A 13,911-nucleotide genomic window follows, 5' to 3' on the forward strand; every position below is an offset into this window, starting at 1 on the left:
ATTAAGGTATTGTGATTGTGTAGTTCATTTAAAAATGTAATGTATAATTAGGAAATGTAAGGTGTCAATGGTTAATCATCAATAATAGTCAAGCTTGTAGTCGTGTTAGTTAGATTTTCTAGATATATAGAAACATATTTCAGTTAGATAGGCATTCTTCATGTCTTTCTAAGACTACAGAATATGGCATTTTAAATGTTTTAATAATTTAGGTCTTTTCATGACAATGAGACATGTCTACTTCTGGCAGCACCAATCTACTTCAAAAAGAAGACGGGCATCAAAGAGGCTCCTTATGGAGTTGGTTAGCCATTTGGGCAAAAAACTGCTCTTGCCTGGACTGTTGCATAAATTGGACAAAAGAACCCATAGAGAGAGAACTGCTGAACTTGCCTAAAGGTGAGATGGTCCTTCAGGGTTCCTGTTTCATGAAAGAGTCTGTAAGACATTCTGCAAGATACAGAAGAAATTAACTGAACTGTCTTTGAATTTTCCTGCTTCTTGGAAATGTCTCTTGGATACTATGGGCCTGAAGGCTGAAAATGGATGTCCCAATGGTACAAAATAACTTTGGGTGACTGTCCAGGCAGTGAGATGTCTCTGTCATTTCTAGAGTTTTGGAAGTTGCTTACAATGTACTTCATGTTTACTTAGGGAATATTATATCCTTTTGGAGTCTTTGATGGGATTGAAGAATGGATAGCTATAGTTATAGTTTTCTTTTGTTATGATAAAATTTAATATATATATATATATATACTGTTTCTGTGATTCTTGCTTGATAATTTTGTTATATGTAGTTTTACTATGTTGAAGTCTTCTTTTTGTTTAAACAGAAAAGGGGAAATGGTGTAGGATGTGTTGCTTTCATTGGTTGAATAAAGAGATTGCCTGGCCTTTTGATAGGACAGAAACTTAGGTAGGCAAGAAAGACAGAACAGAATGCTGGAAAGAAGGGATGTATGGCAGATACCATGCTTCTCCTTCCAAGACGGACGTTGGTCAGACTCATGCCGGCAAGCCACGACCATGTGGTGAACACAGATTAATAGAAATGGGTTAATCAAGATGTGAGAGTTAGCCAATAAGAGGGTAAAGCTAATGGACGAAGCAGTGTTTAAATGAATACAGTTTCTGTGTAATTATTTTGGGGTTAAGCTAGCCAGGTGGTGGGATGCAGCCCATTGCCTCTCCTACAACACTAATGTGTGTTTATTATGAAATCTACTTATGATTCTCAATGACCAACATGTCAGTCATTTTCTGTTCATAGCGTGTAAGTTGTCTATGTATCAACTGTAGAAATGTATAATTTTAAAAACCTTACATTCTACTATAAAATGTTGGGAATAAGATACATTAAGGTTATGGATAAACAGAAAGATAGTATATAGAATAAACCTTTTATGTGAGTCCCTTATCAGAATTTTAAAAGATTTTGAAGCAGGCCTTTTTTGGATCACCAGTTCCCAAATCATGACACAGCAACTTATGATTAATTATGAAAGCCTGGCCTATAGCTTAGATTTGCGCCACTAGCATTTATAACTTAACCCATTTCTATCCATGTACATGTTTCCACATGGCCTGTGGCATTCCCCTCCTCTCTGTATGTCTCTTTCCCTTTGTGTCCTGCTGGCAACCCCAACTTTGCTCTTTTCAGAGCTCTCTCTGTCTAGAAATTCAAGCTATAAGTCCTGCCTAGCAATTGACCATTTAGCTTTTTATTAAACCAATCATAGTAACATATCTTTATACAGTATAGATAAATATTTCCAAACTTTCATTCATTTTGTGTAAATAAAAAGAAAATGATTTCAGCCCTAACATAGTAAACTGTATACCATAAGAACAATTGTAATGTAAAATTTATTTTTACTGTGTCCTGGCAAACTCAGAGAAATGTTTGGCAACTCAGAGAAAATAATCTATTATTAATCTTATGCTGTGCCTAAAGTTTTGTACCTAATTTACCTTCTATTATAACTAAAAAAAGCTGTAACTATAACTATCTCCTTTTAAACTCCATCAAAGACCCCATAAGAATATAATATTACCTGAGTAACAAGATCTTAGCTGTAGGAGACCCTTAAGCAGAAATATTAAAGCTATTACCTTTCTTTCCATAAGACACCATGAAACAAGCTTAGAGAGGTCTAGCAGGAATTTTATGTGATCCTATACTTGGCCAAAGACTGTGGTAGACAAATCAACCAAAAATGACTTGATTTTCATCGAGTTAAGTTACTTTGGTTCTGACTGGGTCATTTCTAGTACCTTAAGGACCAACAATAACTCTCCTAGCTTTACTGACCCTTTTCTTATAATTAATTCCCATTATTATTAACCCAAAAATAGTTTTATTGGCATCTGTAAAGGCTATAGCGGCCTGGGGCATGGCATTTTTTGACAGCTGCATAAATTTTTATCTTCAATTCTAAAAGGGGGAGGGCAGAAAATCATTTGTCCTGAGGGAAATGAATTTCCAGCATGCCAGGAAAACCTGTCATTAATTGTTGAAATTGAGAGAATCTGTCCATAAGGAGTGAGTATGTTGTATGGAGAAGGGGAGTATGGTTTTGTCTGGCTCCATCCCCAGTGTTTCGTCACAGTCATTCATGCCTTATGGCAATAAAAAGGCTATATCATATTTGGAGGTAAGATGCCCTAATACTGAATGAGATAAATGTATCCACATTAGGAGGCCAGATTGCCAGAGCACACCCAGGACTTCTTTTTCTGTCCATAGGACAAGCACCACTAAAGGATCATTTGGGTCATACCATTGTAGGGATGCAGGATAAACAAGCTGGTCATTTGACAGCACCCCGTTAGATTCCTCCATCAAGACTACAGCACTGGAAGGGGAGGAACGGCCTTCCAGTAGGGAAAACAAACCTCACATTCTTCATCATTAATAGGGAGAAATTGTTTGATTCAATTAACAGTGCCACATAATTCCTGGAGTTTAACATAAGAATACCTTGGGCGCACCTCAATGGAGGCATTGAGTGGACATATTGACTAACTAATCTGGTACCCCAAGAAAGAAAAAGGGGGCATCTACTATGTTTTCCCTGAGGTTATGTGATGATGGAGTGACTTTAAATTATATAATACGTGGGGTAGAATTTTTTGAGTCATTTTTTGGTGTGGGTGGACCAGTAAGATATCATCCATATATTGGATTACCAATATGTCATGAGGAATATTTTTTAGAGCTTGTTGAACATAATTTGACAAATTTCATCCATTGGTAACATTGTACAGGTTTGTGTACATTAGGCTCCCCCAAGCCTTAAAGGCAAACCACTCTTTATCAAGTCCTGTACAAACTAACCTTAACATTTATTATCCCGTCTCTATACAATGGCAAAACACAAGGCTTATCTGTAATTATGACTAGAATAGTCTGTGTGACTGGACCATCTCAGTCAACAACCTTGAAGTTATTCTGGATGAAGAATTTTGAGAAAACTGCAACAGATGTACTCTGAGAGGCTGGATCACTTGGGTTATCCGTTTTCATTGATTTCTGGTCCCCTGCCTGAAATCACAAACTTTCAAAGGTAACATATATATATCTTCATTAACACAAGTATGGACTGTGTTTTGTGTACAAACCAGCCAAAAACAATTTTTTTGTTTCATGTTTGAGCAGATAAAATATATGTCATCTGTCTTGTAGTTTTCCTAGGTTTATTTCTTTATGTCTAACCTAGATTTAAATCTAACCTAGATTTTTAGGTGTTCTCCCCCAATCAAACCTGGTCTCCACCAATCTTGAATGAAACCACAGCAGCATTTCATTTTCTGTAGAAACAATAGCAAAGCCTCTTCCCCAAAGCAATACTTTTTCTGTCTTGCAGTTTGAAGTTAAAACGTCCCTAAAGGCTGGTTTAATTCAGCAGTTCCATCCACAATACAATGTCTCTCAAAAGCTCTCATTCAATGTTAATTATCATTCAATAATTTTCTGCCCTTACATGGCCTATTTCTTTATATTACTTTATTCTGCTGTATCTCCTGCCTAGCTATTAGCCATTTAGTTTTTTTTTATTAAACCAACCACAGTGGAATATCATTGCACAGTGTAATTAAATCTCTCACAACAAGCTTTCTGCCTTGCTGTGTCAGCTTTTTACTTTCGTGATTCCATCATCTCAAGTATTAAATGTTGTGGAATCTCATGTATTTAGATATACTTATATTTCTTTTGCTTCATTTTGGATTGTATTATCATGTCATAATTGCCCCATCCAAAGTCATAGTTACTTATTTACTCTAAATATTCTTATTCTTTTTATTTATGTGTATGCTTCTCTTCACAGTTATCTTATACATACATGCCCAAGAGTCCAGGTACCTATACAAGCCAGAGGTATCAGATTCCCTTAGACTGGAGTTACAGGAGATTGTAAGAAGCCCAATGTGGGTGCGGGGAATTAAGCTCAGGTCCTCTGACTGTTAACCACTGAGTCATCTTTCCAACTCTAACTTGTGTATTTTCTTCTAATGATTTGATACTTTTAACCTTTCAGTTTAAGTTTATGAAGCCCTCTCAGCTAATTTGCATGTGTAACATAAGAATAAAGACTTAATAATTTTAGATGAATTACTTCCAGTCCATTTGTTAACAAATATTTTTTCACACAGATTTCTCACAGGATGCTTGTATAAATAATTACTTCTGAAACCAGATTTTATGACTCTGATATCATGATTGGTTTAACACAGCCTTAATTAGAGTCACTTTATATGAAATATTGAAATACAGAACTGAAGGTTCTTCAATGCTATTCTTTGTTATCAACAGTGTTGTATTCTGAATCAATATTTCTATAGTATCTTTGATTCATGGTAGGAAATTTATGATTGCCCTTTCAGTTTCCACAAAACAAAACAAAGCAAAACAACCTAAGATTATGGAACTCTTGATACATCAGTAAAGCAATTTACAGAGTGTATCTACTCTGGGACTTCCTGTCTGATCCATATACATGGATATAACTATATTTATTTATATCTCTAGAACTTCTGTGGCTTTTGGTTTGTAAGATTTCTACTTAATCTTTAACTATCTCTCCTTTTTTCTCTCCAATTCTCTGTTCCCCCACGTCCTTTCAAATTTATTATTTCTTATTCAATTACTATTCAAGAAGTGTGTGTGTGTGTGTGTGTGTGTGTGTGTGTGTGTGTACAATCTGCTGGGTTTATTTAGTGTTGTTCATATATGTATGTATTTAGATATGGACCACTAAGATGTGAACACTTAGATATGGACAGTCAATCAGGACCATTAACCTAGCCAGAGTTTTCACCTGTTGCCCTAGTCATTAAGACTGCAACTATGAGCAGCAGCAAGGTTGAGAATCAGCAACACCATTCTCTTTCTCCCCCACCCCATTGCACCCGCCCATCACACCCACTTGCCCCACTAAGTCTGCTCTACTAGTAGCAACACTGGGTAGTAGAAGCACTGGAGGGCCTCACACTGACTATGTTCATTAGCAGGGACAAAAAGGTCATCACAATGAAGGTTTGTAGAACAGTAAAATTGTTCAGTGTAAGGAATGAATATAGTTGCATCAACAGGAATGACATCAAGAAAGACATTTGTCCTCCAGACTACTTTAAAGAAGAGCAATCCCAGGAAGTACCTTTGCAACATGGATGGAGAGACTGTGGAGTCTGATGTTGTTGAAGAAGAAAAGTGTGCAGAGGCAGCAAATGTTACAAGTGGAGTTCCAGTTAAAAGTACTAAATACACAGCAAACTATAACTATTATAGATTTTATCCACATCATAGGTGTCCTCCATGAAATTACCAGCAAAACTACCAGAATAGTGAGAATCAAGAGAATAAAGATGGATCTGAAGTGCTCCTGAAGGCCAGGGCCAGAAACCCCAGTCCTATGGCAGGCAAAGGTACCTTACTATAGATGGGCCCTGTGTACATTGACCACAGTATTCCAATTCTCTGTGCAAGAAGTGTTGGAGAGTGATGACAATCAGGGTGCAGGAGAGCAAGGTGAGACAGAGTATGTACTGAGATTAGGGACCACAGTTCTGCAGGGGCCCTCCTATAGGGGGATGAGCCTCGATAAAATCACCTCTTACCAGGGTAGGGGCATGCGAATTGAAGAAATATAAGTAAAGGATATGATGACACATGGAATAAAAAGAAAGAAACCATAAGACAGTACTGGGAGGGTATTCTAGGGATTACTGAAATCCTAAAAATCACCCCTGTTTTCTTTTTCCCCAGCTTTTATACTCATTGTAATCTGAGGGGGGGGAGATAACAAAAAACTTTATTAACATGATACAAAGGATACCTCACACAGTCCATGGCATTATCACTCTGAGACATCAAATCCTTAGCATTATGTTGCCTAGGTTGCTCAGATGCCCTAAATCACTATATGCTGAAGACTGCCCTTTTCTAGGTGACCTCATAGTTACAAAGGAAGGAGCAGAAGTACATTTGCATATCCTGACTGCCCATCAGGATGGCATTGAGCTATCCTAATGTCAAAGGAGCAAGGAGTTACAATTTCGAGTTAGGAGTTACAATTTTGCCTGTCAGTTTTCAAACTCTTTGATCCTCAGACAAAGTGGAAATGGGCCTGCAGGTTTTGACCTTCACATCCTCCTTACCAAAGACAGTCTAGGGAGGATGGTAAAGAGGACAAGGGAAGTCATGAAGAGGCCTCAACAGAAGCAGCCACCTCAACATCAATATCACACTAACTTTAATTATCAACACGTATGGCCCAAAGAACCCTAAATCACAGGATAGCAAAGGGACAACAGCAGCCAATACTGCATTTTGCTTTTCTTCAGACAAGCCCTTACTATGTATCCCAGGCTGACCTGAATCTCACATGCTCAACCTGGCTGGTAACTTCCAATTCTCCTGCCTCAGCTTCCCAAGTGTTAAGGTTCAGGGTATATAATGACACCATTCCAAGTAATTATTCTGAGATAGTACATATATTTCAAGGCTATCATGGTTACATTTGAATCATATGTTTTCTATCTTTTTGTCTTCAAACTATCTGTCTCTAATAAAAGTAAAGCTTGCATATTTGTTTTTCTTGTGCTGTGGTTATGGCTATAACTCAGACTGACAAATATATTTTCTTTGTATTGACTTGACAAATCATATTTAAATGAACCAGTATGATAATCAATGTTCGGGAATGAATTGTTTCCCTGAAAAACTGTTTTAAAAACCTAACCCTTAATATTTCAGAATTTTATATATTTATAAAGGCAATTAAGTATGACAATATATTTTGTTTGCCTCTTTCATCATAAATTTATTTAGTCATTAATTTAAAGATTGTCATTTAACATCAGTTATAGTCTTTCAGCCCTCGTTTTTTCTACCACTGATTCATTAAATGTTCTAAACCCAAGAAGGCCCATGACACTCCCACATTGGGTATAGCTTTAATTTGTCTAACTGAGCAAGGAAAATGGTCCTTTTACAGTTTAACTATGTAAATTTCTCTAGAGTACCAAGACACTCTAGAGTGTAACAAACCACTAATAATGCTTATGAGCCCATGCAAACATATAGATTTAAGGTAGAATTTTTATTCATTCATTTATCTTTGGTGACTGTGGGCTCATTAACTAACATGCAAATTATGTGGATGGAATTTTAAAAGTTTCTTTATCAAAGAATGTATGAAAATGCTAGAATACCTTCTACCCCAAACATATAAGCACTATTAGTGTACATTACTGATTCAGAAAAACCACACTGAGAAGGTGTTTTTATTTTAATTGTGTAGGGCTCTAGAAAATAATGTAGATAAAGGTATCACAGGTCAGTGATGCGGGAAAGCTGGTCCAGGAAGAGGAGTCTAACTCAATTTTGACAGATGGCTCAGTTTAATTTCTGACTCCATAGTAATTTCTGGTCAGGCTCTAGATGTCTCCCTCCTTTTTTCAGGTGACTTTAGTCTTTGATCTTGCAGACAAAAGAGTACTCTGCATCACAATTGTCATTTCTCCATTTCTTTTATCCTACTAGACCAAAGGGGAAAATGAGACTGAGAGATTCCAAAAGAGCCATGGACCTGCCAAACCTAAAGATTCAGGACAAAAAAGGAGAGACACTGTCTTCCATTTCTCAAATGTGATATTACCCTACCTCTAACCCAAGCCCCACCCCAGCTCTATCCCAAGTCCTGAACAGAGGCAAATAGTATTTGGATTCTTTGTCTCTCACCTGTGTTTGAAGTCTGGGATACACAGTATTGTAGACAAATAGAAACTCATCGTTCCCGGGCTAATGGCGATTCTGGAAGACGACACATAAAATAGGAGATCTGCAGATCAGAAAGGGTTAAAATAATCTGTTGTAACTGCACATTTGAAAATCAGCAACAACAATAAAAAAATGTTTTAAGAATGAACCACAATTTTTAACAAATTTCATGAAATTCCCCAGGTTTTTCCTCTGTACCACAAGCATGCAAGTTTTTCAATTTTACAGAATTTATAAACACTCAATACAGAAAATGGTTCCTAAATTTTATTTCTGGAGGCAACACTTCATAATCCAGCACCTTTTATGTGCTAGTGTATGAACAGGAAATTCTCTTCTAACGGGTCACCTGTAAAGCATTTCTAACAAACACAAAGATCACCTGGACAAGTGAAAATGGGGCATGCAAAAGATACTTTTCTTGAAAGGAAAAGTACCATTCACAGATACAAGGAAGGCTAAAGAAGCTGAGACTTCAGCAGCCTCTGTATTTACCCTCAGTGATACTTACAACCCTTACACATTCTAGGACCCATAGAGAGACTGCAGCCTTATGAACACTAGTAAAGCTAGCTATTGCATCTCAGACCTTCCTCTTCCATTTCACCTGAATATTAGGAGGAGACAACATACTCACACTCTGGAGGTTGTGGAGGCCAGTCCAGACATTGGTGTCTGCAGGACCACTCCTCTTATAAAAGTGGCCACAAAGTTGCCCTCAGCCTGGCTGAGCACTCACTCAAGGGAGCCGGAATTCACGTTCTTACAAGTTTTGAGCAATATACAAGGTCCTCCCGAGGAATGAGACAGCAAAAGAAAGTGAAGACATATTCCTGATGACTTTGTGACTCGGCACCATGGTCTTTGTTCAGGAAAGTTCAAAATGAAAGGCAGGCTTACGGGAGAAAACCTGGTTGATGGGTCCAATCGATGATCTAATGAAGTTGCCGAAGACACCAGAAACTGTCAGTGGGGTCTACCTTCAGGTGCCACTCTCTCACACGTTCCTCTACTCATTGATATCTGGATAGTCCAAGTTAAATGGTCTTCAAAGAAGTAGTAGTAATGGGAGTTGTAGGCATTGGAACCTTCTGTGCAGCTGATCCTGAGAGAGGGCAGGTCTGGCCAAGAAAAGGAAAACAGTTAAAGAAGAGAGCCAGGATTTGCTTAAATCTAGACAATGAGATCATTGGTAGACTTCCTCTGTGGGAACTCAGAGATACAGCATGGGCATGGAAAGACTGCCTCATCTACTCCCTGCGCCTTTTTTCTTCTCTCACATCTCTCATTCTTTAAGAAAAGAACTCATAAGGAGTTGCCCAATGAAGTTTATTTCATTAGTCTAACTGCCACCTTTCCATACACAGGAATCCCCTCTCTTCCCCATCCCTTTTATTAAGTCTGTAACATGAAGGGCCAGCTTGTTGGGGTTTCTGTCCCGCCTGGTACCCCACAGTTGGCAAGTTTCAAAGAAAATCACACAGAGTCAACATTAGGTTATAAACTGATTGGCCGATTAGCTTAGTCTTCTTATTAGCTCTTGTAACTTATATTAACCCATTGTTCTTATCTATACTAGCCACATAAGCCCACAAGCCCCCTTAAATCCTTCATAAGATCTAAAGTTACAAGATGAACCAATCAAACTTCAGAAGCCATGGATTTGAAATTTCATTTCAAAATTTCAGGAGAGATGAAATTAGAACAGAAATAAGAATCAACCCATGACTGACATTGCCTCCACCTTTCTCCAGGTACATCAGGTGGTAGGCATGCAACAATAGTTTCAGAATACAAGTTCTAGGAAAAGAGCTCATGTTGCCTTGGAGACAGGAAGATCAGGCATGAGACCAGGATGAAGTAGGCTATGCTCCTAGCCATATTGAACAGCAGACTGTCTTGTTTAGGACACAAGTCAACAATCTCTACTAAATAACACAGAAACTAAAATTCTGGAATGAACAGAGCACTCTTGATCTTTTGCAAGGCCTCTCTGTTCTCCATTCCAAAGTACATGATGGCTGTCTGGGTCCCAGAAGTGCTCAAATATTTCTCTTCAGAGGATCAGATTAACCCTGAATCTCAAAGGCAGCTCTGGCTCTGCTGAGGCATCATTGCTAGTAGCTTTTGTATAAAAATTACCTTTTTACTTTCCTCACAAGATGAGGACTAACTTATGTTACAAGTGCCTACCTGTGGAAAGTACTTACCTGCAGACTGAGATCAAGATGTCATGTCGGGCTAGGAAGAGGGAGGTCTTTCAAATACAGCAGGGTTGAATAGAAACTCTAGGATGGGTGAAGAATGGGAGTGGCAAGAAGTGTCAGGGCGTTTTCATTGGGCACTGAAACATAAAACCTGGCAACAGTAACAGCTCCATTCTGAAACACCCTGGGAAGTGTCACAGATGGGGTCCTTTTCCCACACCTAGGCTGGCGCACTTCCCGGGTTAAAGTCTATTTTCTTTGCTTTCCCAGAAGCAAGTAAGTGCCCACGTTTCTGAACAGCCTAGGTGAAACGCTTCCAGAAACTCAAAAAGGCTAATTGGAGCAGGGGAGGAGAGAAATGTCCTACATGCTTCCAGAACAGGGCCATCATTGGGGACAGGGACAGGAAAGGCAGATGCAGCAGGATATGTTGTGAAGTATCCCTGCTTGAGACAATGAGGAAAATAGTTTAAACCTCTGATTGCTTACATGCCTTCTTTCCCTTTCAACTGTATAAGCAAAGTGCTAAAACTGCAATCTCTGAAACTTCCTCACTTCCTGATCTGCTCACCAAGTCAGCCTACTGTGAAGCTATCTGTCTGCCTGGCCTTGTGATTTCCCTCTTCTTTTCAGAGTGCTGAGAACTTTCTAGCAACTAAAAAGAAGTCTATGACTGTCTGCCATGGCTGTGTTTTAAGATCAGTAAACATAACACCATATTTTTCCAATGACTATCCGGGTAATTTCATAGTCTTCCTAGCTGCACCTACTGTACTGTCCTCGGATGTTCTGGTTTGGAATTTTGCTTGATTCTTTTTTAGTAGTATTTTCTTTTTAAATCAAAGAAGAAAGCATTCACCTCCAAGATTTTTTTTCTTAAACACTATGATTAGGATACTGCAAAGATGGGTTGGAATAATCAAATAAGATTTTAGAACTATCTAATCCTTTGTCTTTTGATGGAAGCAGGAGAGAGTGTTGAGCATTTGAAATCTTTAAGGTGATGAACTTGATGTCAGATGGTGGTGGCACATGCTTTTAATCCCAACGCTCGGGAGGTAGAAGCAAGTGGATCTTTGTGAGTTCAAGGCCAGCCTGGTCTGCAAGAGTTAGTTCTAGGATAGGCTCCAAAGTTATAGAGAAATCCTGTCTTGAAAAAACAACAAAAAAAGATGACCTTGAAATGGACACATGTAAGCCATTGTACAGCTACAAAAGTTGTCATTCCTGAAAAACATTTCAGTGCACCTAAAACAATAGGGTATCTCACAAAGAAACAACTTTTTGTTCACATTTTTTTGGAAAAATTCTCTTATTTCTTAATTACACACACACACACACACACACACACACACACACACACACACACACATATATATATATATATATACACACACACACATACATGCAATGAGATAAACTTCAAGATGTTGGTCTTTATTTTCAGGTTATTGGACCAATGAACTATGTAAAAGATTACAGTAGAACCATTGTATACACAGGAATTTGATAATGAGTGGCAACCAATCTCAGTTCTGTCAACCCAGTATTACACTCTGCAAATGTCACTCTGTTGAATCAGCACTACTCTTGCTCTTTTAATGACAGCCATTCTGCCAGGAGTGACATGGCATCTTAATGTACTTTACTTTGCATTTCCCCAAAGTTTAGGGATATTTAACTTTTTTAATGTATCTATTGGCCACTGTACTTGATCCTTTGGAAAATGTCTGTGCATTTCACTAGTCTGCTTATCGAATGGATTTTTTTTTATTTCTGGATTTAATTTTCTTAGATATTCCTATATTTTAGATATCAATTCACTGTCAAGTACGTGAATGGTAAAAATTTTCTGCTATTCTTTAGGTTGTTTCTTCAGTCTACTAACTGTTTCTTTTCCTGGGAGAATTTGAAAAAAATTCCAAAATTGGGAAGTGATATTTGTGAAATGGAGAAGTTTCTAGAATGCATATTGCCCTTAATGCAGCATCTTTACCCAAAGTTTGCACAAAGATATGTACAAGTTACCTAAATCTAAAACTAAGTCCTTTAAGAAAGTGGTAAGCGCGCTAAGACTTAAGTGACATTGGAAATGCACGAATCAAGATCCAAATTACTGAATACTCAAGAGGCACAATAAAGTTCTGCAAAGAGGCACAGGTCACAAGTGTGCAGTTGCAAAGAGAACCATCATGGAGCAACAACAATGCATACAACCAATAAAGGAATTTTAACAAATATAAAAACTGACTACTTATCAGAAAGTTATTTTCCAAAGATCTTCCTTAACATCAAGGAACATTTTAATATATACATATATGTGTATACACACAGTACATAAGTATGTTTATATATTTGCACGTTAATTGGGAAAGTTTGCTGGGTCCTTAAAGTAGACATGCCCCATGCTTATTTTTTTAAATGTAGAGGAGGTATAAGTTCCTATATAGCATATTTGTGATATATCAAATTCTCCAGGCATTTTTGTTATTAAATTCTATTGGAAGAGTTTTGATTATCTTTTGCCATCCTTATTAGCCACCATAAGACTCTGTATATGCAAGAACTGGCAGTTTTTATTTGAGGTAGAGTCAAGAGTTAAGGCTCACGACCAACGACAGGAATTCTGTCCACTGTTTCTGAGTGTTTTTTCTTCCTTTTCCCCACACATGTCTTAATTATTCTCCAGTGCACCTTCAATTTTCCTTTCTTGGTTACTTCATCTTTAATTTGCACAATTCCCTGGAAGATGTTTTCTTACTCTCTTTGTTTTTTAGGATCACGGGAAATGGACACCTGGGAACATTTAAAACAAAAGGGAATTCCAGCTTTGCCTGACGAAAGGTTTGTGCTGATGGCAGCGATCTTACTTTGTGTCATCCCAGTCTCTACCTGGAGGAGCGCCTCACTGTGCCAGAATCTCGCCAGGCTCACCCACCTGCATGCTTCTCCTGTCCTGCATTGCTCGGAGCAGTCTGTTCTCCAAGCTCTGATCTGCCTTGCCAAACATTGGCTGGACACTGATTCTTCTTCCTCACATGTTATGAGACAGACTTTCTCCATCTACTCGATTCTTCAAGGTGGACCACAAGTAAGAGAATGGAAACAGGGTTATCTAAACCTTCCTCCTACATCCATGTATTTTTCTAACTTAACAAATAAGACATTTTATTGTTTTTATAGTAATTAAACTACGCTCAGTTTAATAATTTTGCACAAGATCTCAATCCCTCCCAACTCCTGTTCCTATTCTTCCATCTTCTCTCTAACTTTTTTGAGATATACTTTTATACTATATTATAAGCTGACCTGGAACTCACTAATAGGCTAGACTGGACTCAAACTTAAGATAACCTTGCTGCTACAGTCTCTTGAGTACTTTAATTACAGGCATGAGCTACCATAACTGGTTTATTAAAT

General features: G+C 38.0%; 2 long non-coding RNA genes and 1 pseudogene across 3 annotated transcripts; 1 reads left to right on the plus strand and 2 right to left on the minus strand.

Annotated features, from left to right (window-relative positions):
* The first annotated feature begins 5,500 nt into the window (after positions 1 to 5,500).
* LOC125388399 (B box-binding protein pseudogene) lies at positions 5,501 to 6,097 on the plus strand (annotated as a pseudogene).
* A 1,662-nt stretch (positions 6,098 to 7,759) lies between these two features.
* On the minus strand, positions 7,760 to 8,273 carry LOC148121703 (uncharacterized). 2 transcript variants are annotated; one of them, XR_015737974.1, is made up of 2 exons: positions 8,246 to 8,273; positions 7,760 to 8,040 (listed from the first exon to the last, which is right to left on the minus strand). It is a non-coding gene; the product is annotated as an uncharacterized LOC148121703 (long non-coding RNA). The 2 variants fall into 2 exon arrangements; XR_015737975.1 differs by having other exon boundaries at positions 7,760 to 8,102.
* LOC125388398 (uncharacterized) lies at positions 8,271 to 10,595 on the minus strand. The gene is made up of 3 exons (XR_015002009.2): positions 10,495 to 10,595; positions 8,922 to 9,405; positions 8,271 to 8,345 (listed from the first exon to the last, which is right to left on the minus strand). It is a non-coding gene; the product is annotated as an uncharacterized LOC125388398 (long non-coding RNA).
* Positions 10,596 to 13,911: the final 3,316 nt, after the last annotated feature.

Source organism: Myodes glareolus, chromosome 6 (assembly GCF_982192425.1).
Source record: "Myodes glareolus chromosome 6, mMyoGla1.1, whole genome shotgun sequence".
Lineage (NCBI taxonomy): Eukaryota > Metazoa > Chordata > Mammalia > Rodentia > Cricetidae > Myodes > Myodes glareolus.